The sequence below is a fragment of the Stegostoma tigrinum genome, chromosome 7, assembly GCF_030684315.1.
Source record: "Stegostoma tigrinum isolate sSteTig4 chromosome 7, sSteTig4.hap1, whole genome shotgun sequence".
Lineage (NCBI taxonomy): Eukaryota > Metazoa > Chordata > Chondrichthyes > Orectolobiformes > Stegostomatidae > Stegostoma > Stegostoma tigrinum.
In genome coordinates, this window is record NC_081360.1 from 53,486,407 (window position 1) to 53,513,700 (window position 27,294).

The 27,294-nt window shown below is 40.6% G+C and overlaps 1 protein-coding gene across 4 annotated transcripts in view; it reads left to right on the forward strand.

The window, feature by feature from the left end:
• LOC125454051 (myosin light chain kinase, smooth muscle-like) overlaps positions 1-27,294 on the forward strand; it is a 399,944-nt gene that overhangs the window by 13,812 nt on the left and 358,838 nt on the right. For 3 of the 4 annotated variants that reach the window (XM_048534324.2, XM_048534323.2, XM_059647274.1), the window contains exon 1: positions 2,031-2,292. The exons of the other annotated variant lie outside the window; for it this stretch is intronic. The gene's annotated coding sequence lies outside the window, so the exon portion shown is untranslated. Of the gene's footprint in view, positions 1-2,030; positions 2,293-27,294 lie in introns of those variants that run through there. 4 annotated transcript variants of the gene reach the window in all.

Consider the following 27,294-nt stretch of genomic DNA (forward strand, 5'->3'; position numbering starts at 1 on the left):
TATCCCTTATGCAAAAATGCATTACTTCACACTCTCTGTATTAAATTCCATTGCTTGCTTGACTGTATATCCTCATCTACTCATTTCCTGTTGCAGTCAATTGCTTTCATTGTCACAGATTGCTGCACCACTACATTTGGTACCATTGGCAATAATTATATTTTACTCAATTCCAATATCCAAACCATTTGTACATGTCAAAAAAAAGACACTGACACTTGGACACACCACTATGTACCATTCTTTATCTGAAAAGTAAAGGTAACTTGCTGTACCATAATTTGCTGGTTTCTGTTCCAAAGTAAATAACATTATCCAAGTTGCCAGAAATTCTGTTAAAATTCACAGAGAAGATATTCAGCACAGTCGACTTATCAACCTTCTCTGTTACTTTATTAAAAATTCAAATGGATTAGTCAAGGACGATCTGTTTATTGTGAATCTATGTTGGCTCTCTACAATTCAAACCTCTCTGAGTCCAGACTGAACTTCTTGACGATTGTTTCTCAAACCTTGCTCACTAGTGATGCCAAATATGCACTTCAGAAGTGGAGTTTATAGTTGGTGTTCCATTATTTTGTTATGTTGCTCATTATCTATCTTGTGGTCACTATTACACATTCTCATTCTGGAATCTCTGCCAAGTAATCTGACCAACACAATGTGATCTACTCGCAGAGATTAACCTGTTGTCTTATTCACAGAAGGCAAAAAGTCCAGTGGCAAAAAGAATTTTTTTCCCTCACAACAAGCTGCTGTGATTTGGAATGCCTAAAAGGGAGGTGGATTAGATTTAATACATACATTAGAAACTGGTAGTTTAAAAGAAAATTGCTAAATAATTTTAATGCAACATTTGTGGGGTTATGGAGAAAGGAATTGCTGTGAATGAAGCTAATTTAATGACCCTTTCAAAGACCTATCCATGATGGGCCAAATGACCTGCTTTCTGTACCAGAGGCTTAACACGTTATACTTGGCATCTTAAACATGGGCTAACCAGCAGAATATCCATGTATCATCTTGTGCCCAACTCTTGGTTGAAACAGCACAGTGGGCAATCTAAGGTATGAATCAGAGTACAGGGCTATCTATTCATGTTGTTTGATGACATGACCAAGTTGATACTACTTCAGTGATAATGGGAACTGCAGATGCTGGAGAATCCAGGATAACAAAGTGTGGAGCTGGATGAACACAGCAGGCCAAGCAGCATCTTAGGATCGCAAAAGCTTACGTTTCGGGCCTCTACCCTTCATCAGAAAAGGCTTTTCTGATGAAGGGTAGAGGCCCGAAACGTAAGCTTTTGTGCTCCTAAGATGCTGCTTGGCCTGCTGTGTTCATCCAGCTCCACACTTTGTTACCTTTGATGCTACTTCTCATCTTTTTTAAGTCTATAGCTAAATTCCCATATAGGTTATTCCCATTGTGCGGAGGAAGGTAAGGAACAGAGTTTACTGCCCATCCCTTATTACCTATGAAATAGCAGTGTTGAGGCTTCTTGAAGTGTATGTGAGGATAAGGTGCTTGCAATGTTAAATGCAGCGTCCCGGGATTTTCTGCCACGTTCCCAGCACTATGGTTTAATAGTGTCACCTGTTCCCCGATACTCTTGTCCCTCCTTGTGCTGTGGTTTGAACTCTCTCCTGTGGCCTGAGGAAGGGTAACTGGATCCGAAACGTTCACTCTTTTTCTTTCCTTCAAATATGCTGCCAGACCTGCAGAGGTTTTTCGGCGGCAACTTCTGTTTGTGTTCCTGATTTACAGCATCGGCGGTTCTTTCGGTTTTCTCCCGTGCCCTGAGCTGTGTGGTTTTCTGTTCTGAGAAGCAATCCTGTCTCCAGTCTGCCAAACGGCTTGCTTCTCAGAGGCAATTGCCTCTGCTGTTCACTGGCAGCACCTGAGGTGAGAGAGCAGAGTTAATGTTTCGGGTCCAGTGACCCATCTTCAGAGAGCTTTAGCATTTCAGTTTTTGTTTCTGATTTCCAGCATCCGGAGTGTTTTCAGTTTGGAGTCTGTTGTTAACACAGCTTTCGTCTAGCCGTTCTGAAGCAGCCGTCCCCTCCCCACAAGTTGACCACATTACCTAATAAGGCTGAGGGTAGCTAGCGCATCAAACCAGTGAAAATGTGGTCCAGGATGCCATATATCACAACAATGTGATTCTCTTTTCGTGTCGCAATTGGACTACAGCAAATCACAAGGTTAGTTGATCGAAAGAACTCCATGAAATCGGCGCAAACTGGGAGAGCCGTGCATTGGGAGCAGCTGCGCTCGACATCTGCTCTCTCTGTAAGTACCTTACCGACTCTTCGGGGAAAATACATCAATAACGAGCGAGTGAGACTGGTTGTTTGATTTCTAATGTGGAGCAGGTCAGGCATCCTGAAATGAAATAGTTTGCGTCCTGTTTTCGGGTCAGTCACCCTGAAAGAAAGCCAGCTTGATACCTGTTGAATGGACGAGCTGAGCATGCATGGATCCGTTTTAATATTTGAAACATTTCCCAATGCCCCGTGAGCCAGTGAGAGCTGGAAAGCCGGGCAAGTGTTAGCGTATTCTGTGGTCTTAAGTTCACTGGGTGAAGATGAAAGGAAGAATCAGTGCACATTGTAAGTAACCCGCGTTTCCAGTGCTGCCATTCGGGAGCGGAAGGTGCTTGTGATCTAGTTGATGTTCTGTCACCATCCCAGCCCTGTCAGGCAACGGCAGGGTTTCCTAACCTGTTGCTTCGTAAGGAAACCAAGTCGCATTTTCCCTTGGGGAGGGAGGCTGGGGAAGGCAAGCCCTCCGACTAGAAGCTGAAGGGGTGCAGCTTGGATGCTGAAACATTTCAGTGCAGTGCCTGATAAAATGGAGCGTGTGGAGCACAGTGGTGGGGAGCTCGGTTTTCCCTCACGGAGATGACTAGCCGCCTTGGGGCTCCTGGCCTATCGATCCTGGCTGTAGGACAGGAGCCTGGCAGCTTGAAGAACACCCTAAAGTTTCCTTTTGCAAACTGCGCCCTCAAACGTATTCGTGCGCTTGTTTGAATAGCCTGTTCTGTTAAGCAACTTTGAGGAAAATTTGCACTCATTCAGGGTACCCGGTGTGCAGTCTGAGGATTAACCGGCCCGGCAATAAACCTGAGGACCATCACTGTTTGTTTTAATCGTTCAGATCTCTCTACTATTTCTCTGCACTATTTATACTGCACTTATGCAATTACATTGTCTTCATGAGGGTACACTTTGTCAATGTTTTAAGTCGGTGGAGGTGGTTAGAGAAGCTGCGTGATTTTTTTTTGTGTAAATCATGGGAATACTTCCTCATGTTGACTTTACTGTGTGTGACGTGTTTGCAAAGAAGCTGGCAGATTTATCACCTACTCTTTTATATGAAGAGGTGGACCTTGGAAGCCAAGTGGCTCTTTAAAAGGATGAGGATAATGGAAGGATGTTGAGAAATTTAGGTTTGAGCCGGAGACGGTGCGGGTGGGGTGGGGGGTGGTTTAGGTGCAGGGAGAGGGCAGACCGTGGGTCAGGAAACAGCAGCGTGCCCGCCGCTGGCCCCATTCAAATACTCGCTGTAATGTGCTCAGCTCCCCCAGCGGCACACTGCGAGAGCCTCTGCAAATCCAGAAGGGTGTGTAAGTATTTCAAAGCGAATGGTGCAAGTTTCCTCTCGCCCCTTTATTTCACCTTGAAGACCGACGAACTGAGGATAGGAGAATAATTTCGCAGGACATTTGTGAGAAATATTTGAGCGTGTTATGCCATCCGAGTTGGAATCACTCGGAAATCAGATATTTCTTTTCTGTAAGCAATTATGTCGCATTTTACAGCGGTGGAGCTTAGATTTGAGATTTATTTTTGTGCCTTTTAAAAACATATTTGCGCCTCTCATAATTTCCCCCGTGTTTAGGCCCTTATCTGAGCGATAGGCGAGAACATGTAGTATAACTGAAATGCCCCCTCTGAACCCACCACCTGCCGACAAAGTAGCATCCTCACTTTGTGTGCCTTACTGGAGCAGCTTGGTGTGAGCTCGCCCCAGCCGGACCTTAATACATTCTCGCAGGGAAAAGGTATCCCTCAGTGATTCTGTTTATTTGGAGCATTAAGATATCATTTATAGTTATTTTACTGTTTAGACCACCTGAGCTGCTCATTCTTGCAAAGTGAATTTTCAAAATGGCACGCAAAGTTGGCAGAAGAGGGGCAGCTGGAACTGACTGTATTAGTGTATTGTTTGTCTAGATATAGCCATGCGTGAGCGAGACTTCTTCATTCAGTTGCAAGTTGCTTCTATACCACTCAGCTGTTCGCTACAATTAAGTCACAGCTACTCAAGGCCTTCCCTCAGATCAAGTGCCCAGAAATCAATCATGTAACAGGATATGTTCACTGTATGGCTTTAATGCCAACAATTTTCAGTACACACTGACATGAACCTGATCAGCCTATAATGTGCGTTCCAATAAATTGACCTTTCCCAAGTTAGCTCATTGACACAATTATCTGGTGCTTCTAGTACATAGTGCAGGGCACAATGGTTGAGGTTAAGTGCAGGATTGGCTTCAAAAGCTGCTGGCTTCCAAAAATGCGAGACATCTTTCTAGGCTGGGAATGGAGTTAACCAATTAAACAGCTGGATTCTGGAAATCCCACAACAAAGGGTTACTCTGTTTGGAGGAGTACATAGCTCTGTATTCAAGAGATGGGGACAGGGAAGTCTATTATCAAGTTGCAAGTGAGAGCATTTAATGAAGCAGTGATCATAAGACTATAAGACATTGCAGAATCTGCAGCCTATTCACCAGCAACAGCTCATATGGATGACAGTGTGTCTCAGGGAAATGTCGCATTCCAACATTTCCATCATCCCACAAAAATGAATGTTTGAATCACCAACTGTACAGCAGAGAAACTACTTTATTACTGGTCAGTACACCTTCACTTGCTGACTATTTTCAAACCCAGCAGACAGGAGCAACTGCAAAACTTCAATTTCTTGAAATGAACATTGCTAGCCAGTAGAGTCATCTCACTTGCTCTCACTGAGCTCTTCAGAGATCTTTGTGAGCCATCAACGTAACAGAATAAATTATTCAAGATGGCAAAGGTGTGTTCCACAGTGACCCTGTTGGTGGCAAAGCCCTATTGTACCATGTTGTGTTCTCTTATCCTTGTCTGAAGCGTTGGTGCGATGAGCCAAGTGAAATTGTATATCCTTGAACACAGACAAGGCATCACGGTAGCCTTTAATCCTTCAGATATGTCTGACTTTAATGACTTTGACAGAACGAATGAACGATGGGAGCCATCAACTTTATGTGCATTCCTGTGTATAGCTCTGTACTTGTGATTGGAGAGCCCATCATTGTTAATGAAGTGGTAGCCTTTCTATTCATAATAGTTTCAGAGACAGTAGGAACTGCCGATGCTGGAGAATCTGAGATAACAAGGTGTAAAACTGGATGAACACAACAGGCCAAGCAGCATCAGAGGTGCAGGAAAGCTGACGTTTCGGATCTAGACCCTTCTTCAGAATAGTGCTGTGTTCAGGCAAGATCATGTAAGGCCATGTGAATGCAATCAGTTATGGCCTGCAATTGACAGAATTGTAGGACTGTGGGCATCTTTCTTGTTGCTGGCTGCCTTCCACAGGAAACATGATGAAACTTTTATCCCTGGCAAACAATGTATCATTCACCTCCTTGATAGAATTATGAACTGAAGGTTGGAAGATGTGCCTGATGTCTCCCCCACATGCCTGGAAGGAACATATCATGTAAAAGTGTATAACCATTATTACGTACATTATGTGCAAGATGCAACTTTTCAAATTTTTGCTTAGATAACACACCCTGATCTTATATTGATAGGTTTACTTAGCGTAATGACATGCCTGAATAAAAGCTCACCTGCTTGGTGTATCGATTCTAATTTTCCAATTGTCTGACTTTCTTTCCAAAACGTAAATAAAGAGATGGAAATGCCTATTGCTTGATGTTATTACATTTTCTAACAACTTAAAGTTACATTAATATGTTGTTAGTCACTTCAGGTGGCAAGCAGGATGATTCCAGCAATCTTCAATAACCCCTTCTATCCAAACAGACCATATGCAATGCAAAGATAACCACTTACTAAGAAATTTAATGATAACAACAATGTGCTTTTACAAACAAAGAGCTATCTGTTCTACACAGGAACTTAACTTATCATGCATTGGTTAGGTTTCCGGATCACGTACTGGAGAAGATCCTTTGTGACCTTGAATTATTGAAGCTATGTGTACTCTTTATGAACAATCTGTTTGAGCTCAGGGTTGCTGTTGGATGCACTGTGCACATGAGTGTCCAGTAACCACAAGCCTCCATACCCACAAATAGGCAACTATGCATCCCACTGTCCATTAGGTACTGCTTTCACATTAGCAGCCTTTTGAGTAATTTTGATCTGGCTTCTACATAGATTGTTTCAATGGTTAAAACATAATTCTGTTGGGTTACCAGTATTTTGATTTTACACTTTCAAGTCACTCAATTAAACAGAGTTAATTATGAGACCTATACTATTTTGTCTTGTGCCATGATGTAATGTTCACATCATGAGCATGTCTGCTGCAAGATCTGACAAAGCCCTCCAGCACAAAGCCTGTTCAGCAGCCTCCTGGCTCCACTCTCAGCATTCATGATGGGGAGTAGTGTAATTAGAGTATTACATTTCTCTAGCACATAGATGTCGAAGGCAAATGGAACGTTGAACCTTATTTCAAAGAGGTTGGAGTGTAAGAGTAGGAATCAAGGTGCTGTGAGACCACATCTGGAGGACTGTGAGCATTTGTTCCCTTTATTGCAGGGAAGATATAATTTCATTGGAGGCAGTTCAGAGAATGTTCACTGGACTGATCCCTGGTATGGAGGGATTGTCTTATGAGCATGTACTAAACAGGTTTGGACTCTACTCATAGGAGTTTAGAAGATTGAGAGATTGAATTTAGACATATCGGATTCTGAAGATGGTAAAAGCTGAGAAGACATTTCCTCTCATGTGAGAGTCTAGGATCAAACGGCATTGTTTTGGGATAAAGGTGTGCCAGTTTAAGACTGAGATAAGGAGGAATTTCTTCTCTGAGGTTCTTGAGTCTTTGGAACTCCATGCTACAGAGAGGTCTGGGTGCAGACTCCTTGGGAATATTTAAGACTGAGATGGAGTCTTGATCAGTAGAGAATTCTGAAGAAGGATCTAGACCTGAAATGTCAAGCTTTCCAGCTCCTCTGATGCTGCTTGGCCTGCTGTGTTCATTCAACTTCACACCATGTTATCTCAGATTCACCAGCATCTGCAGTTCCTGCTATCCATGAGGAATACCAAATTAGCCATGATCCTACTGGATGGTACAGCAAACATGAAGGGCCAATCGGCCTATGCTGGTACCTGTTTCTTATGGCCTTTTGTACTTTAAAAATTTATTTCATCTTAGCAGCTACATCATTTACCACTGTAGGGTTTTAGATATGTAAAGTATTTCAACTTAGAATACATATATAATGTATTTCTTTTTCCTCAAAGGAAGCCAGATGGAAATTAACTCCTGTTTTAACATTGATTCCTTTGGGAATCCATGCTTCATTTAAAGTCTTTTCAATTAAAGTAGGATTTTCAGGAAAGCTAATTCCTGACTTTAAGTGCGGATCCCCTGTAGGTACCTGATGTTTTGCCTCATTAAGGAGAAGAGTAAGGGGAATTAGCTTCACCACTGCATGCTCATAAGGTTTTGTAGCCTTGGTAGATGCTCATGCGTTCAGCAGGATTGGACTTGTATGGCGAGGTTTGGCAGTTCTATGTAGGGGATCTTCGGGATTTTTAGAACTAAGGTGGAATGTTGGAATTGGTTCCTGGTTGATTCTTGGAGTATGTCAACATTGGGAAACATGGTTTAAAAAAAACCTTGTAGGCCTGACAGCATTAAGTGACTTTAAGGTCCAGCTGTATTGGTTGGAAAAACATGGCTGCTCATCCAGACAGTAATAATGTTTTCACCCATTTCTCCAGTGTCTATGGCAATTTTCCACTGAGGCTACAGTGGGACATTGAGAGAACATTGTGAAAGTTTTATCCCAAATATCACCGGTGCCTCACTAGCAGTTATTATACTGGCTACTTCAGTAAAATTAATTTTAAATTCAACTAGCCAAATTAAGTCAGGAAGTTTTATATATTTTAGCCTGTGATCAAAAAATGCAGGGTTTGTCACTTCCATAAGGCTTATCTGGCAGTCAGCCATGAACTAGAATTTGTCTCAGAAAATATTAAGCACATTTAAGAATCTGAAATATACTTTGAATAAAAATCTGTTGACAGAATGTTTTCTACTCTTATCACGTCATGATATAAAAATTGAATTCCCACATTGTTTTTTTCAAGATTTTCCATTCAATAATTAGAATTTCAATAGCAATTTGCAGACATATGAACAGTTTTCTTCTAAACAGTTTTAAAAGTGTAAATGCAAGCAAATGGGCAGTTGTATTCTATTTGCCAGTCACAATTTCTGAAGAATAAGTAAGTTGATATCTTTTATTTAATGCTATAATTCATCATACAGTTTGCATTTAAATGGATCTGAAAAACACATCGAAATAATTGTGCTTGCAACCATCATTTATCTTATTTGTAAATCAATATCAACAAAAACACAGTTTGACAATCAGTACTATCTGAATATATTTATGTTGGCCAGTTTTGATTATGTGGTAAAAATGGAAAGAACCGCAGATGCTGCAAATCAGAAATAAAAACAGAAATTGTTGGAAAAGCTCAGCAGGTTTGGCAGTATCTGTGGAGAGAAATCAGAGTTAACATTTCGGGTCGCGGTTCTGAGGAAGGGTCATTTGACCCAAACCATTAAATCTGATTTCTGTCCACAGATGCTGCCTAACCTGTTGAGCCTTTTCAGCAAGTTCTATATTGCTTAAGTGGTCTCTGTTTGCTTACCTCTTGTTCTCTAATTATCTATTTAAATATGTAAAATCTTCAATATCAGCTTATCAGGAGAAAGCTTTTGAAATTTGTGAGCTTTTCCTGAATATTGAAAAAAAAAACAACTCAACAGATTTGTTTCATGAAATAACGAAAACATTCTTCGCGTTGGATTGACAAAACGTTACTTCCTGGGAAATTAGATATACTGTGTAAGCTTAGGCCTTCAACCAGGCGTCACAGTTCAGGACACAACTATCACCCCATAAAGTGAAGTGAAGATTAAGGTGAGGTTAAAAGTGCCTGCTGTACCTAGTGCAAAATTCCACGAACACTTCAGATGAGACCAGATGGGTATTAAATGCAGAATTCAAGACGCTGTGTCAGAGATGGGCTAATCTGCTGTAAACCTTACAAAAGTGGCATCTTGATGTATGGATTCTCATTCAAACTCAGTGAGTGCCACTGGAATCAACACTGGAAGTTAAATTGTCACTTTTAAGTCTAATTACCCCTTTAGCGACTCAACAAAGTTTTTAAATGTTATTTGTCAACCTCTCGAACACAGAAAATTAATTGTTTCAAGGTTGTAGTCTGATTTTTTTGAAATGTTTTAATTGCTGAAAAATTCTAATATTGTTCTCTCATTTATTCCAATATCTTGTCCTTTCTTCATTTGTTTGTCTGTACTGTCATGCCTCACTGGTATAAAACACTAGAAATCAAGCCCCACTATTCCTGCAGTTGTCACAAAGTTTAAATGTAAGTGATCAAAGTACGCAGAATCCCCAATGTATCTGTCAGACTCAAGTTACCAAAAGACACAAACCAGGTTTCTGTCCTTAACAAGATCTATTATTTATTTGGATTGAATAGACTCAAACCACAGATAATCAACTATGAACTGTCAACATGTAACTCTACTAATTGAAACTGTAATCTACTTCTAAACCCCAGTACACATGCAAAGAAACCCCCAAAATTGGGGTGGCAGCTATAGAAAGACTGGGGAAGCAGTTCTAGGGCCCCAGTTCACATGGATTGCTGTGATGACCATGTTACTTGCTAGGGATTTTCCCATCAATCTCTTCTCTATATCCTTTTCACTTGTTTTCATGAGCCACAGATAATCAGCACTCTGATTACAAAGTGCCTTATTTCCTGGTTAAAGGCCATAGCTTACAGCAACTGGTGACAGATAATAAACTGGCTTCTTTATGCTTTAGATATTCTATTGGAAAGAAAGACACAAACCATCTGCCTCTTGCAGCAGTTCAAAGGCTTCTGACAGTATTGTTCATTCCACAAGCTGTTCACCTACATAGGAGCCAATCAGAGATCTTTTGTCATGCTGCTGGCCTTTTGACAGCCATAACTGATCTCAACTCCACAAAACAAATCAGCAGCCTGTTGCCAGCCGAATCTCACCTTTGTACACGCTACCTGGTGCTGAACCACCTACAAACAGCTACCCCCATTGCAACCAGAAGTGTAAACACAACTTATAACGAGTTTCAGCTACTCCGTTTTTAAAGGCCTTTCTCAGTCCTTAATCTTAAAACAGTCCTTTTCCCATATAACTCCACTATAAAATATGCAGAAAGTATAAAAAGAGAAGGTCATTACAGTTTGTGATTTGACATTGAAATCATACATCAAATGTACAGTTCCTTGTTCAAACCTTACATTGTTTATTTTACAATGTATCTCCCTGATCGAATCAGATAGAAGCACCGTTGCCTGTCCTGTTTAGTATTTCCTTGGCTACAATTTTTTCAGTTCATAAATTCAACAGAGTGCCACAAACAAAATTTTAAAACGTAAATGTGCAATGTCTAGCATAACTAGGGGTGGATGCTGTTCATGAATCAGCCAAAGGATTTTTGGGTCATTACATGTGAGCTTTGAAAAGAGCAGAAAACTCTCATAAAGGCCTTCAAAAGCTAAAAAGATAAATTATAAAACCATTGTATAATCATTACAAATTATTATAAAACACAATGATTTGTTGAGTAGACTGAAACCACAGGATGCTATTTTAAAAAAGAAACATTGAGGTAGTGGTGGCATAGTGGTGATGTCATTCTGCCTGGTGTTGTAATACAGAGGCTAATTGTCTAGGCGACACGGTTTCAAATCCCAACATGGCAAGTAATAAGTATGGAATTATAAATTGGACTAATGGCAAATGTATAACCATTGCCAATTGTTGTAAAAAAGGCCATCTGATTCACCAATCATCCAGTTTGGCCTACATGTGACTCCAAACTCACAGCAATGTGGTTGATTCTTAACTGCCCTCTGAAATGTTCTGGTAAGTTATTCAAGGATAAGCAGGGCTGAGCTGTAAATATTGGCTAGCCAATGATGTCAAATCCCATGGACAAATTAAAAAAAAACTCAACAGTACTTCTAAAGGGCCTAAAAAGGAGTCTCACAATTGCAAAACTTTGACAAGACTTGACTTTGCAAGTTTTGGAAATATCACGGTCTCATGCAATCTAGCCATAGCACACCAGAACAGCCACGTTAGATGAGTGTGAATGACACATTCTATGAGACCGTCACAGAGAGTTAATAGTTGGATTTTTATGGAGTCTCTGGAGTCATGTAAACGGCGGCCAGGACCAATTCTGGAATTTCCAACACCTCAGTTTTCACCAGTTCAGTGCTAAGGGTCTGAGCCCATTTAGCTCGTGAAGTGGCACCCTGTAATCCTGTTTCGTCCAGATCCAACACAGGGATAGACATGTCCACTTCTTTTCAATTATCTTTGGTCAGCCTGCACAAGCGAACCTTTTGAAACTTAAGTCTAAGAGATCTTGCCCTCACCCCCTGCAAAGCTGTGATCCCATCCATTGCCAACGCTGCTCATATCCTCCATGCCAAGGTATTGCACATGCCCATTCATCCACAGCGGACTTTCTGTGGAATCAGTTAACTCTGTTGTGACAACAAAAGATGGTTAAAAAGTAAGTTTTAAAACAGTCATTCATACATAATTTTTCATTTTAAAAATATCCTCTACCTTCATGCCAATAAATGTTTCAATCATCCAGCTATTTTAAGCACCAGCAGCAAAAATGGAAGCACTTGAAACCTCCCTCTTGTACAAATAAACATGATGTGAAATGACAGAGTAGTTCTGACAGTCAGAGCTGTCAATCAAGCAATGTTTTCCCTTGAGTTGGTCCGTTTCAACACTCCAGTGGATGCATAATGAGGTGGAAGTATGCTCTTCATCCACTTCAGGCTGCTTGAAGCCTGTTATTGTTCTGGCATGGCTTTATTGAGTGTCAGCTGAGGTGACACCAAGCCTAGTGGACAAGCAATATACCTTCCCTCAACGCCACCACCCACTCATAAAATGCAGCTCTGTTTGTTAGTAAGACAGAAGAGGACTTGTGATCTCCCTCCCTCCAACCATTCTTCAGCTGTATGTCCTGCATCTGTTTGATCAGCCAAACAGCCCAGGAAACATCTCCAGTGTCAACCAAACAACTGCTGACTTCAGAGAAAATGACAGATCATCCATCAAGATGTAAGTCATCTTTGTGCGGAACCTGGAAAAAATCTCCAAACGTGGCCTGAAATCCTTTAATCCTTCAACGTACAGGATTTTTTTCTTATTCAGTTGCAGAATGCGGACACCACTGTCCAGGTGAACATTTATTGGCAATCTCTATTTGTTAACAGTCACCCACTGATTTGCTTCCATAAAGGACACGAGTAAACCAGATGGGTTTGTTCCTCGACAATCAACAACGGTTTCAGGAACACCGTCAGACTCTTAATTCCAGATTTTTATTTTTAAAATTGAATTCAGATTCCACCATTTTTCCAATGGCAAAAATCCAAGCCGAGGTGCTCAGAACATTACTAGTTCTCTGGATTGATAGTTTAGTGATAATACTGGCTCCCCTGCTGGATATGATTGAATGACTGTGTGTTTTGGACACAAACTATTGAGACCTACTCTCCTTATCATGTAATACGTATGCAGACATCTCTGTTTTTCAAAAGTTAAAACTGGGGCAGGGGCTTAGATTAGTTCATAGGTCGGTGTGCAACATCAAGGGCCGAAGGCCCTGTTCTGCGCTGTATCGTTCTATGTTCTATGTACATGCATCATACTCGCACATACATCCATCAGGTGTTAAAGATCATAATCACCTTTCTTTTAGAACTTTTAAAAAAAAGTTTGTGTGTCTTTTATAAACACAGTACTTTAAAAGTGATTTACTAAATCATGATCAACCAAGAGTCAGATGAAAAAAACTACACTATTTCTTTGATTTGATTTATTGTAGTCACATTCACCTAAGTCCAGTAAAAAGCTTTGTTTTGCAATCAGTACAGGCAGATAATAACAAACAAGGACATATAGACCATAGGGTGCTTAGACAGACTGAGACATACAGGTTACAGTGTACAGGAGGTGCACAAAGCAAGATCAACATTAGCACGACCAACAGTATTTGAAGTTAAGAGAGGCCCATTCCGCAGACTAATAACAGCAGGGACATGGAGCAGGTATATGGATTTCAGCAAGGCGTTCGATAAGGTTCCCCACAGTAGGCTATTTTACAAAATGCGGAGGAATGGGATTGTGGGAGATATAGAGGTTTGGATCGGAAATTGGCTTGCTAAAAGAAGACAGAGGGTGGTAGTTGATGGGAAATGTTCATCCTGGAGACCAGTTACTAGTGGTGTACTGCAAGGGTCGGTGTTGGGTCTACTGCTGTTTGTCATTTTTATAAATGACCTGGATGAGGGCGTAGAAGGATGTGTTAGTAAATTTGCAGACGACACTAAGGTCGGTGGAGTTGTGGATAGTGACGAAGGATGCTATAGGTTGCAGAGAGACATAGATAAACTGCAGAGCTGGGCTGAGAGGTGGCAAATGGAGTTTAATACAGACAAGTGTGAGGTGATGCACTTTGGTAGGAGTAACCGGAAGGCAAAGTACAGGGCTAATGGTAAGATTCTTAGTAGTGTAGATGAGCAGAGAGATCTCGGTGTCTATGTACTCAGATCCTTGAAAGTTGCCACCCAGGTTGACAGGGCTGTTAAGAAGGCACACAGTGTTTTAGCTTTTATTAATAGAGGGATCGAGTTCCGGAACCAAGAGGTTATGGTGAAGCTGTATAAAACTCTGGTGCGGCCGCACTTGGAGTATTGTGTACAGTTCTGGTCACCGCATTATAAGAAGGATGTGGAAGCTTTGGAAAGGGTGCAGAGGAGATTTACTAGGATGTTGCCTGGTATGGAGGGAAGTTCTTACGAGGAAAGGCTGAGGGACTTGAGGCTGTTTTCATTAGAGAGAAGAAGGTTGAGAGGTGACTTAATTGAAACATATAAAATAATCAAGAGTTAGATAGGGTGGATAGGGAGAGCCTTTTTCCTAGGATGGTGATGGTGAGCATGAGGGGGCATAGCTTTAAATTGAGGGGTGAAAGATACAGGACAGATGTCAGAGGTAGTTTCTTTACTCAGAGAGTAGTAAGGGAATGGAACATTTTGCCTGCAACGGTAGTAGATTCACCAACTTTAGGTACATTTAAGTCATCATTGGATAAGCATATGGACGTACATGGAATAGTGTAGGTTAGATGGGCTTGAGATCGGTATGACAGGTCGGCACAACATCGAGGGCCGAAGGACCTGTACTGTGCTGTAATGTTCTATGTTCTATGTTCTATGTTCTTGAACCTGCTGGTGCATGTGTTCAAGCTTCTGAATCTTCTGCCTGACGGAAGAGGTTGGAAGAGAGTATTACTGGGGTGGGAGGAATCTTTGATGACGTTGGCAGCATTTCCTTGACAATGAGAAGTGTAAATGGGGTCCATTGTCAGGAGGTTGGCATCCGTGATGGTCTGGGCTGTCCACCCAACTTTCTATAGTTTCTTATGGTCCTGGGCAGAGCAGCTGCTGTACCAGGCTGTTATGTATACTGGGATAGAATGCATCAGTAAAACTTGGTGAGGGATTTTATGGACATGCCAAATTTCCTAAGCCGCCTGAGGAAGAAGAGTCATTGTTGTGCTTTCTTGACCGTCTCATTTATGTGGGAAGTCCAGTACAGGTTACGAGCTGATCAAATTTTACTACAAATTCACCAGTTTTAATGTTTATTTGACATTACAAAGATTGAATTTTCATTTACGGGGAAAAGTGAAAGTAGTGAAAAAGTTTATTTTCAATATTATTTTTGAGAGAATTGACTTGCCTTTACCTTTATTGCCACATTGTCCTAACTGATCATTACAGGACTGGGTTTTTCACTGATTCATTAATTCTTGTTGATAAATTTCCAGCTGTTTCTTCCCACTTTAATTTAGTCTTCTCTCAACCTGTGTAGCTCTGAATTCCAGCCAATTAACAAAGTATTTTTCTAATATTCTTATAAATCATCACTCTCGTGTCCATTCAAGTACATTTGTCTAATTGTTCCTAAATAGAAGATATCTATTCCAGTTCCAATGGCCTGCAGATTCTTTAAACAAAAAAGTCTACATCTTTCCAAATGCTGTACTCCAATAGTTTTTCAGTAATGGTGTCAGATTTCTCTAAGTGAAAAAGTATGATTTTTAGTAATTGTGCTCGTAGAGTGAAACTCAAAATTATAAATCCACGAGAATTACTATATAGTAGTTGATAGTAAGAATTGTAGTAGAAATGAAATGTCCATCTCTGAGGTGGGGGTCATTTTTATCAGACTGGAGGACGTAGACTACACTCCGTGCTTCCTGGTCCCGTTTCAGTCTATGGCAAGAAGGCCTGTGGCTAACCTACCAACTCGAATAACGCGTGCCCCTTTAGGAGCTGACCTCACCACTGCTAGTAAAGAGCCAATGGTGTGAAGCAGGGTTGGGTGTGCAGGGCTCCTGAAGTGCAGACTCATTTGGATTTGCTTGTGGGATTCCAGGAACAGTGCGATGGTGGTTCCTTGCTCAAACATGCTCAGTGCCTGAAAGAGAAACCTGGCATCAGGAAGTTGAACCTACTGAAGTCACCCACTTATCCTTTCATCCCCAGCCAGTGGATCCCCTCCCTGTGAAACCCTCCAATCCGACTCACACTTGCCTGTGACCTGGGTCCCTTTTTGCAGTAACCTCTGCTCTCAATGGCGCTGATACACATTTGAAGAGCTTCCAGCCTCCTACTGATATTATTTCTGCCTTCAGGATCCTAATTCCTGGGAAGGGTTGGCACTAGTCTGTCAAGTATCTACCTGAATATTTTTCTAGTGGGCTTCCATAACAGAGGCTCCCGCTGGTTAACCAGCACATGGGCTAGATCCTGTTACCATTATTAAATTTTGTCCATTGTCAGATGATACTTTGATTATTTGGGCAATTCACAAAAAATGTCATATTTTGAAATGCCTTGTCCTGAAGCAGCCTTTTACAATTTAAAACTGATATTGTGCAACATAATATCTCAAATAAGAATGTGTTAAATATTAGTAATCATGTTAAATGCCCTAGCTTATAGTTTTGTATGTGAGTATTGTCTTTGTGAAACAGGAAGAGAGAGGAATCCCTGTGTCAGATTGGCAGAATAAGCTAAACTTCTTTTGTGATGCTATGGTTGATTAGTTATCTTTGGAAATGCTGTATTGTTCATGCCCTGCAGCTGAGGGTTCAAATCCTGTTGGCCCTTTCATGTGGTCATCGATAATGTCAAGATGCTATTGAAAGAAAAGCAGAAAATTCTGCTGACGTCCTAACCAATTTCTTCCTCGCCCAATGCTGCTAAATAGAGAACTGATTAGTTGGCCATTTAACTTGTTGCTCCATGTAAGATGTTTGTGTATGAAAATGCCTGCCATGTCTGCTTCTTTGATAGTTCTTGGAATTTAACTAATTCACTTAACAGAAAAGCTCAGATATAATAAAAAAACAACTTTTTCGGATAAAACACTTGATGTACAATTCTTGCAGTTGCAATTCATGAATTTTAAATGAGAAAACACATGCATATTAGCAGTGTGGTTTTGCTTGAAGCGAATGCAAAGAGCTACATATGGAGTATACCAAATTGAAACTCAAAATTATTGGGATTCATCTGTATTTTGTTTTGTATTTTCATGCTCTATGTACTTTGTTTTGATTCATTTTTAGTAATTTGGCACAACTACTTATTATAAAAACATTGTAAACATGCCTTTTTTTTCCAAACAATCTGATGTAGTGGCATGAAATATGTCATTGTACTGCTTTCATTTGATGTCACCATAACGAAATGACATGCAGCTGTCCTACTGTTCTTCCTTCTAAGCAACCAGGATGGTAGTGACTCTTTAATCCCTGATTAGTAATCAAGCCAAACATATTTAAATATACTTTATGCAATTATTGGTGAAGGGAACTTTGTATTCAGAATATACCTCCTAATCCCATTATTGGAGTTCCTTGCTGGCAGGGAACAGCTTTGTTGGTATGTCTGGAAGAAAAATGACCCTTGGTGTTACTGAATTTCACTGAAGTGTGTAATGTCTGTCTGCATTGCTTCTGCTCCACTGTTCCCCTTAGAGATAAGTTGCTGATAAATCACTCTGTTGATATTTAACAAACCAAATAGGGTGTTTCAGTATTCAACACAGATCCTTAATGGTGGATTTTAGTAACATTGTGTATGCAACAGCTGTATTTGGAGAGCTACCAAAAGTTAATGCGTCAAGGTAACTATTGTTGTCACTGTTCCAAATTTCCTACTGTAATACAGTGTTTGTGATGAAGAATGTTTGAATCTAATCAAATGTTGTGTTTTAATATAGTGGATTGTTTACATTGCACAGATACAGACCACTAATAATTGACATGGCTGCTGAGAAATATTTTCTAGGAAGAGGAAATTTAGATGGATCAAGTAGTGCCCCCTGAGTGTTGCTATATTTCAACAATTCAACAGTGAAAACTCTGAATTTAAGTTAATTATTTTGTCCACTGAAAATTTTGATCAAGCGTGCACACAATGGTCTCTATGCTAATTGTTTTTATGAACAACTCTGTAATATGTATTACATATTCTGAATTGCTTATTTAATATACATTAACCTCCTTTCCCGAAAAGCACTAATTTTAACATGTATACTTCAATAAAAGCCAAGCATTCCAAAACCTCATTACTCATCTCAAAGCTTGCCGTTTTGATTAATAGGGCATTCGATCATGGTGTGGTGTTCTTAATAGTTGAGCTGAAACCAGTTCTGCCTTGGAGTCTACTTGTGTCAACTTCTAGCATGGGTGGCTGGATAACAATGAAGATTAAAATCCAAGTTATTTCCGGTTTCTCCCCTCCCATTGATGGATTAGGAATGGCAAAACTAATTCTATCACCCAGCTCTGCATCAAAACTGAAGTCCCTCAGCTTATACTCTTTGAAGATCCATCTTATTAAGGCCCTGAAGCATTGTGAAATCCTGAGGTAGCTCTATTATTTACTTGTGAAACTATGAGACATTAAACTTGCATCTAAATGAGAGCCATGGCACAAGCTTTAAAGAAGGCTGTGGTTAATTATAATTTCATTTGCTGTTTTTAGTTTTCAAAGTTTAAGGATCATTTCAGAAATATACAAAGCAATGCAAATTGCAACATTTTCACAAAAAATCAAATTGTGGACATAATGGGAAAGATTGTCATGTTGAGTGCACAGAGAAGATGAAAGATGGGGAACCTCATCTCTTCTTGTCACTTCTATACAAGGGTGATTTGGGTAATTGAACCTTATTTATGTTGAGCAGATGAACTGCCAGTATCGATCATGCTCCACACCTGAGCCAATTACCAACATTAGAATGGAACAAGAGGCACAGAAAATCTGAAGTTGCTGGTAAAGCTCAGCAGGTCTGGCAGCATCTGTGGAGAGAAAGCAGAGTTACCATTTTGGATTCCGTGACCCTTCTGATCTCTCTCTGCAGACGCTGCCAGATCTGCTGAGCTTTTTCAGTAACTTCTGTTTTTGTTTCTGGTTTACAGCATCCGCAGTTCATTTGGTTTTCACAAAAAAATCTAGAGTGGGTAGGGGCAGGTTTCCTTGCCTGGAGGATGGTGATGAACTAGTCAGATCATCATAAAAACCTGATAACTTTGTGAACACTTTTACTGATCACAGCTTCTCATTCCCAACTGAATTCAAATTTCTAAATTGCTGCATTGGGTCTTGAACCGCATTCGACTGCATTTATAGAGAGCAGGTGCTGTAGTAGTAATGTCTCTGGACTAGTAATCCTAAAACCCAGGCTGTACTTTTGGGGATATGGAATTGAATTCTTCCACAGCACATGGTGAAATTTGAATTCAGTGAATAGCTGGAATTGAAAGCTGACCTAATGATGACCATATATCCATTGTTGATTGTCTTTAAAAAAAAACAACCTTCTGGTTTGCTAATATCCTTTTGGGAAGGAAAAACTGCCCACCTTACCAGGTCTGGCCTATATGTGACTTCAGACCCACAGGAAGTGGTTGGCTCTTAATTGCAGTCTGAGCAATAAGGGATGTGTAACAAAAGCTGTCTCAGCCAGTGATGCCAGATCCTATGAATTAAAAAAGGAAACAAAATAGCTCAAGACTCGGCATTGCTACTGCTGTAACATGGAATATCGTGAGAAGTGGGCCCCAAATCTAAGGATGGATGTGCATGCCTTGGAGGGGGCCCAGAAGAAGTTCACAAGATTGATGCTGGGAATAAAGGGCTTGCCGTATGATGAACAGTTGGGTAGTCTGGGCCTGTACTTGATGGAGTTTGCAAAACTGAGAGGAGATCTAATTCAAACTTACGGGATACTGAAAGGTCTAGATAAAACAGACGTGGAGAAGAGGTTTCCACTACTAGGAGAGACTCTGATCTGAGGACATAGCATCAGACTGAAAGATGAACCTTTAGAACTGAGATGAGGAGGAATTTCTTCAGCCAGAGGGTGGTGAATCTTTGGAAGTCATTGCCCCAGAAGGCAGTGGAGGCCAAGTCATTGAGGGTATTTAAGACAGAGATAAATCGGTTCATGGTTAGGAAGGGGATCAAGAGTTCTGGGGAGAAGGCAGGAGAATGGGCTTGAGAAACACATCAGACATGATCAAATGTTGGAGCAGACGTGATAGGCAGTTTGGCCTAAATCTGCTGCTATATCTTATGATCTATTATTTGTGGAAAACTGACCCTTTGCAAGTATAGAAAATCTGGCAGAACAGATACGAATATTGACCTGCAGCAGCACCATATTAGCAGCGGGCCAAAAAAAGGAGGATAAATAGCATCACGTGTTTCAGCATTAGCAATAATTAAAATAGCACATCCAGCAGTAAGGTCTTGAATTTAAGGAAGCTGGTATCATTTTTGTAAAACTGCCATGGATATTTCCCTAATCAACAGTGACATTTCTTTGGCAGGAGGGGTGATGTAGAAGAAGAATAAAAAGCTTTTTACCTAAGGCATAGAATTAAAGATTTGGAATGAAGTGAAATATCGTGGGTTAATAGCTGTCATGCTAAAAGCTAGGATGCACTGTCAGTTCTTTCATATTGTATGGAACTGGGACCTGAAGAATAGGGACTGACAGTTCCCTGCTGAACTGCATCTCTGTAAATTGTGAATAAATATTCTTTAATTTGCACTTGTGTAGTTTCCAGTCCTAATCTGCCAAGAATATCTAGAAACTGGTTATGGTATTTTGCACAAACTATTGAAGTTTGTTGGTGGATTGTACTGGATATTTCCACCAAAGGTTATTTAAGTTTTGTTAGAACAAGCAAAAAGGGTTTCTTTTTATCTTTGATGAATTCCAATATCTTAACCTCCTTACATAAAGGCAAATAGTTGTTGCCCTGCATTAGGGGTGCAATGCTATTTGTCATGCACAGAACTGAGCACTTTCTGTATGTTCCGAATAAAATGCTTATTTTGGCCTCTGTGGCAGACTTAGTTGAGTGATTTAATCGTTTGAATTAACGCAAATAAGGGTTAAACTCAAGAGCTGGAAAAGGAATATTTTAAGTAGCCTAATGCTGCCAGAGCACCAGACAGACCTGGATTACAGATGGCTATAGTCTCAAATCCTGGGGCTGACAGAATCTCTGAAGTATTTGGCTGCTGCAAGAGATGAATGTGTAGATATATCTGGAAGCAGATCTGAGTTCCCTGTTCATTCTTTTGTCCAACAACATTCTGAATAAATTGAACCGCAAGTCCACTTGAAAGCAAAAAGCTTTGATTTAACAAGGTTGGAGCTTCCTGGACAGGACACAAATGAACAGGAGCAGTCCATTTAGCCCCCAGGCCTGTTCCCTGTCATTCAGTTAGATCATGGCTAATAGCTTAATTCAATCTATTGCTTTTAGTTCTGAAACCCTCTAATACCCATGCCAAACAAAAATCCAGCTGTTCTGATGGAACTTCACAGACCTGACTCATTAATGTTGCTTTTCTCTCCTCAAATATTGTCAGACTATTTCCAGCATTTTCTGTTTTTATTTCAGATTTAAAGCATTTGCAGCGTTTTATTTTTATTGAACCTTTCCATCTTAGTTTTAAAATTTTCAAATGACTTAGCTTCAATAATGCTTTGAGGGATAAATGTTCCAGATTCCTATTACCCTTTGTGCGAAGGAATGCTTTCTGACACCACCCCTGATTGACCTAGAGTTATTTTAAGCTAAATCCCCCTGTCCTGGACCCTACTTGGAGAAAATAGGTTCTCTCTATTAACTCTATCATCTTAAGCACCTGAATTAGGTCAGCCCTTCTCCTGTATTCAACTCAGGTAACAATGTGGTAAATCTGCCATGGACACTTTGCTGAATAAAAATATTCTTCCAGAGGTACAGTGCCTGAGGAATGATATCCAGAATTGATTGCGGTATTCCTAATGGAGTCTAACCAAATCTGTGTACAACTGTAGCATAATTTGCACTCATTATATTTTAGCCCTCTTGACGTAAAGGCCAATGTAATTTTTATACCATCTTTTGTAGTCATTTTCATTAGTGAATCACTCGAACCTGGGCTTTGATGATTAAGCTGTGTTATTTTCCTGCCACCAGGATCACACCCCCATCTGAGGACAGAAACACAGCCAGCACTGGAGCTGGGCAGAGTTTAATGTGTTCCGATTTTGTGGCTCATATCTGTGTTAAGCATAAAGGAATAAATTAGGAAAGCAGGTTAGATTAATTGCCTTCCAAACCTCCTTTATCACCCCTCACTCCCAGAATGCCCCTCAGCAATAAACACCTCCTCCCCAACTCCCACGGCCCATACACACTCTTGTAATGTCAAGATATCCAGTTGCTATTGCTGCAAATCCCAAATATCCTGTAAAAATAAGTCATTGGGAAAGCACTTCCCTCAAAGGATCATAATTCTTTCAAGCTAATCATACCTATCAAAACCCACTTGAGAGAAACTTAAAACTTTTGAAGAGGTCATAAAACTGTCAAGGCTATGCTTTATCACATATGCATTGAAGTCCATAGTCAGGGCCAGTTCTGACTATGGGTAACACAGATACGCCTCCAGACTGCAGCATTTTTAAATTCATCATACAATCCCTACAGTGTGGAAGCCTACCATTCAGTCCATCGAGTCCACACTGACCCTCCAAAGAGCATCCCACCCAGATCCTCCCTATCGCTGTAACCCTGCATGTCCCATGGCTAATCCACCTAATCTGCACATCCTTAGACACAATGGACAATTTACACCTCCAGGTTCAAAACTTCACTTATAAGATAGCAGTCACTGGGCCTAACTGATTGTCACCTCCATGAATATCATGGGGGATCTGGCCACTGTCCACCACTTACTCCCCTCCCAGTGCAGGTGAAAATAGCCAGCATCAGAAGTGCGGATCGAAATTGGCTGCCACTTTTTTTTTCCATGTCTAGCCTCCACTTTGGACCAAATTGGTGCAATGACAATCCAAACCTAAATATTTCTACATTTCCACATTTCACAGCTTAACACCAATTCGAAAACACTCTGTTCTATCTTTCTTAAGTTTGAAGTGTTTGTTTGAGACCCCCTTTAAAAATCTATGCTGGCTCTCCTTTTTGTTCAAGTGATCAGTACTTTTTCCCTAATAACAGATCCCTAGAACTTCCCACGTCTGATATTGTACTAATATGTCTGGAATTTCCTAATATATCTTTCCAACCTTTCTAAAGTAATGGAATGTTATTAGCAGCTTTCCAGTCCAGTTTTCCAGCGGCTGAATCAAACTAACAAGTTATGCAGGAATTCGGATGTGTACCACATTAAACTATTGGGAGCAATGAACAGTTAAGCTGTAGTGGATGACTGAAGTTGGCACAAGATAGATGAGCATGGTATACTATGACAGCAGATCTCCTGGCAGGAGTAGCTAAGCAGCAGCAACAATGAGCTGCCTAATATGTAGCCCCAAAGATTATGGAGAGTAAGTTACAATGAGTACATAGTGCACTCAACACCCCCATAAAAAAGCTAAAATGGGTGATGTTATGCTACAGATGCAAGTGTAAATGGGCTGTTTTGGAGAATTGGACGTCTTTGACTGCCAGACCCAGATCCAAAAAAGAACTTGAAGTTGCCCAAATCACATGAAGGGACAGTAATTTATACATAGCCACAATATACAATGGCTCTGGTTCAAAGTTAGTTGCTTAGAAATTGAGTTTAAAACCTAGTGTAGTAAGTTGAGCAACTGCAACATTTGTACATCACATAATAGTTACAACCAAATAGCTAATGATATTTTTGTTAGAAAACACAATCCTGGTGAAAGCTACATGTTATGCCTGTAATGTCTCCAAACTTACAATATGTAGTTCGCTTTTAATATCATTTGAAGAGGTCTCTTTGAGTTCACTTGTAGTCTCAGTTTAGGTTCTTTTTGACAAACTCAAGACATCAAATTCTCCATAAAATTTCTTGAAAGATTCTTAGTGGCTGGCTACTGAAAATGAAGCACATATGAAAGTTCTGAGAAAGTATCACTGGACTTGAAACATTAACTGTTTCTCTCGCTACAGGTACTTCCAGACCTGTTGAGTTTCTCCAGAACTTTGTTTTTGTTTCCAATTGCGTGTTAGCTTGGGTGTCCTTGAGTGCAGATGGAACAGATTTCTTCGGGCAAACCAATATTGCTAAGAGGCCCCTTCTACATTCAGTTTTACATTCAAAATGTTTCAACTGCTTCATTTCCCTTGACCTATATCCTCTTTCTACTCTGATTGCTCTTCGCATTAGAACAGCACAGCACACAATGTTTTGCCGAATATGATACCAAATGAAACTAAACCCTTCTGCCTGCCATTGGTCCATATCCCTCCATTCCTTGTATATTCATGTGCTTATCTAAAAGCCCGTTAAACGCCCCTAATGTATTTGCCCCCACTGTCACGTTGGCTATGTGTTCCAGACTCCTGCCACTCAGTGTGTAAATATAAAACTTGCCCCTCATGTCTCCTTTGAACTTTCCCTCTCTCAACTTAAATGCATGCCCCGGTGTTAGACATTTCAACTCTAGGAAAATGATTCTGATGATCAACCCTATCCATGAATCTCTTAATTTTCTAAACTTCTGTCAAGTCTCCCCTCAACTTCCACTGCTCAAGAGAAAACAACCCAAGTTTTTCTAGTCACTCCTTAAATCTGTAATCCAGGCAAAATCCTGGTAAGCCTCTTCTGCACCCTCTCCAAAATTTCCACATCCTTCTTGTAATGTGTGACCAGAATTGAATGCAATGCTACTAAATAAATCCCTTGTAAGGACTCCTACATAAACATATGTATAATGCCATATTTTTATTTGCAATAAAAATGTTTACTTTTTTAAAAATTCAGTTATCAAATATATACATTGCAGACAAGGTGAACATTTACCGCTCATTCCTAATTGCTGTTTGATGGCGAAGAGTCATGTTCTTGAAATGCTGCGCTCTATGCCTTAAAGGGGATCTTTGAGATGATGGTGTTATCATACATCCACTCCCTTTGCTTTTCCAAATGTAAAGATTGTAGGTTTTCTGGGGTGCTGTTGAAGGACCTTAGCAAGTTGCTGTATTGCATCTCATAAATGGCGTACCCCATGTGTCAGTGGTAGAAGGATTGTATGTTTATGCTTGGGGATTGAATGATAACAAGTTGTTTTGTTCTTTCATTCTTCATTCATATTATGTAGGAATGACTGGCAAATTGTCCATGCTTAATTGCCCATGAAGGTCGTGTTGAGATACTTTGATGAACCACTACAGTCCTTGTTGTATAGGTGAAGCTGCATTCCTGTCAGGTCCTAAATGATAATGAGCTTCTTGAGTGTTATTTGTGTTGCATCTATTCAGATAAGTAGAGCTTTTTGCATTCCATTCCTAACAGGATGAGGTTAGTAGGTAGGAGATGGGGGTGGGGCTTGAGATGGGAGGAAGGACTGGTTTGGGAGGTGGGGACAAGCTGGGCTGGTTTTGGGATGTGGTAGGGGGAAGAGGGAAGAAAAAAAACTCCCTCAAAGTTGCCACACAGGTGGATAATGTTGTTAAGAAAGCATATGGTGTTTTGGCTTTCATTAACAGGGGAATCGAGTTTAAGAGCCGCGAGGTTATGCTGCAGCTCTACAAAACCCTGGTGAGACCACACTTGGAATATTGTGTCCAGTTCTGGTCGCCCTATTATAGGAAAGGTGTGGAGGCTTTGGAGAGGGTGCAAAGGAGGTTTACCAGGATGCTGCCTGGACTGGAGGGCTTGTCTTACGAGGAGAGGTTGACTGAGCTCGGACTTTTCTCTCTGGAGAGAAGGAGGAAGAGAGGTGACCTGATCGAGGTGTACAAGGTAATGAGAGGCATGGATTGAGTCGATAGCCAGAGACTTTTCCCCAGGGCAGGATTGACTGCCACGAGGGGTCATAGTTTTAAGGTGTTAGGAGGAAGGTAGAGAGGAGATGTCAGAGGGAGGTTCTTCACCCAGAGAGTTGTGAGCGCATGGAATAGTTTACCAGTGGTAGTCAGGGAAGCGGAGTCATTAATGACATTTAAGCGACTGCTGGACATGCACATGGACAGCAGTGAACTGAGGGGAATGTAGGTTAGGTTATTTTATTTTTGGATTAGGATTATTTCACGGCTCAACATGGTGGGCTGAAGGGCCTGTACTGTGCTGTACTTTTCTATGTTCTATGTTCTATGTGCCTTGCTGGTGGTTAGAGGGTTTCAGGTGTTCAGTTATTCTGAATCATTCATAAAAGTGCATTAAAGTTTCTGGATGAGTTAAATTTCTACTTAGTGATGACCCTGGGATGTTAACAGTGGATATTTAATTATAGTAATGTCACTGAAGATCAAATGTGGATGGTTGGATTCTTTCTTATAGGAGACAGTCTTTGTCTGACATTTATGTGATATGAATAAAGCTTGCAACTGATCAACCTTAGTCTGGATGTTGTTGGATCCTCCTTCAGGGTTGGGAGTTATAAATGGAATTGAACACTGTGCAATCATCAGTGAACGTGCCTAATACTGACCTTGTGATGCAGGGAGACCATTAATGAAAGAGCTGACTATTATTAACCATCGCCCTTAGGATTTCCGAGATCAAGGCCAAGCTGAAATGATTGGTCTTCAGCAATCACAACAGTCATCCATTGTGCAAGATATGTGTCTAATATATTTCATAAACACGCATGGATCTCTTGGGCAGCAGAATGAGCGCAAATGAAATTAGCCTGTCCTAATACAAAGCAATCCAGTGTTTGCTTAAGACTTACATCACCTCACTTCAGCGTCCTACAGGGCTTCTTAATTCAATCCACTTCTAGTTTCAGAGTTGTTGCCCTTTGAGGGTCAGGAGTGCTGTTTAAGTGAGAAAATGTCACCAAGCACAATTGGTTCCACATATTGCCGTTGATGGCTCCCAGGCTATCTGCCAACTGCCTGTGAAATTTGGAGCAATGGGTAAGACCAGAAGGCTTCTGTTTGTCCTTGGCAAATTGCTGGATATGGAGATTACTGGAGTAAGCTTAATGTGGGAAGTGGCTGCATGGTTGTGGAGAGTATTGTTCAGTTTAGATTTGGTGTCTGTGTGAGTAAGATTTGAATGTATGCTTGCTCGATATTAATGAAGCCTCTACTGCACAGGAAGTAGTGAAGTGAAATTTGACGAGTTTGTTCCTATTGTCTATAATGTGCTTCAAAATTATATTCCTATCAATCCATCATGGAGTTGGCTGGATAATATGTGAGATGTATGATGCTGTGACTTACATTGCTTATAAAATAGTCTTCAGTGAATTGCACTGATGTGGAAGACGATGACTAAAAGAATAAAAACCCTCCTGTATTATGTGGTG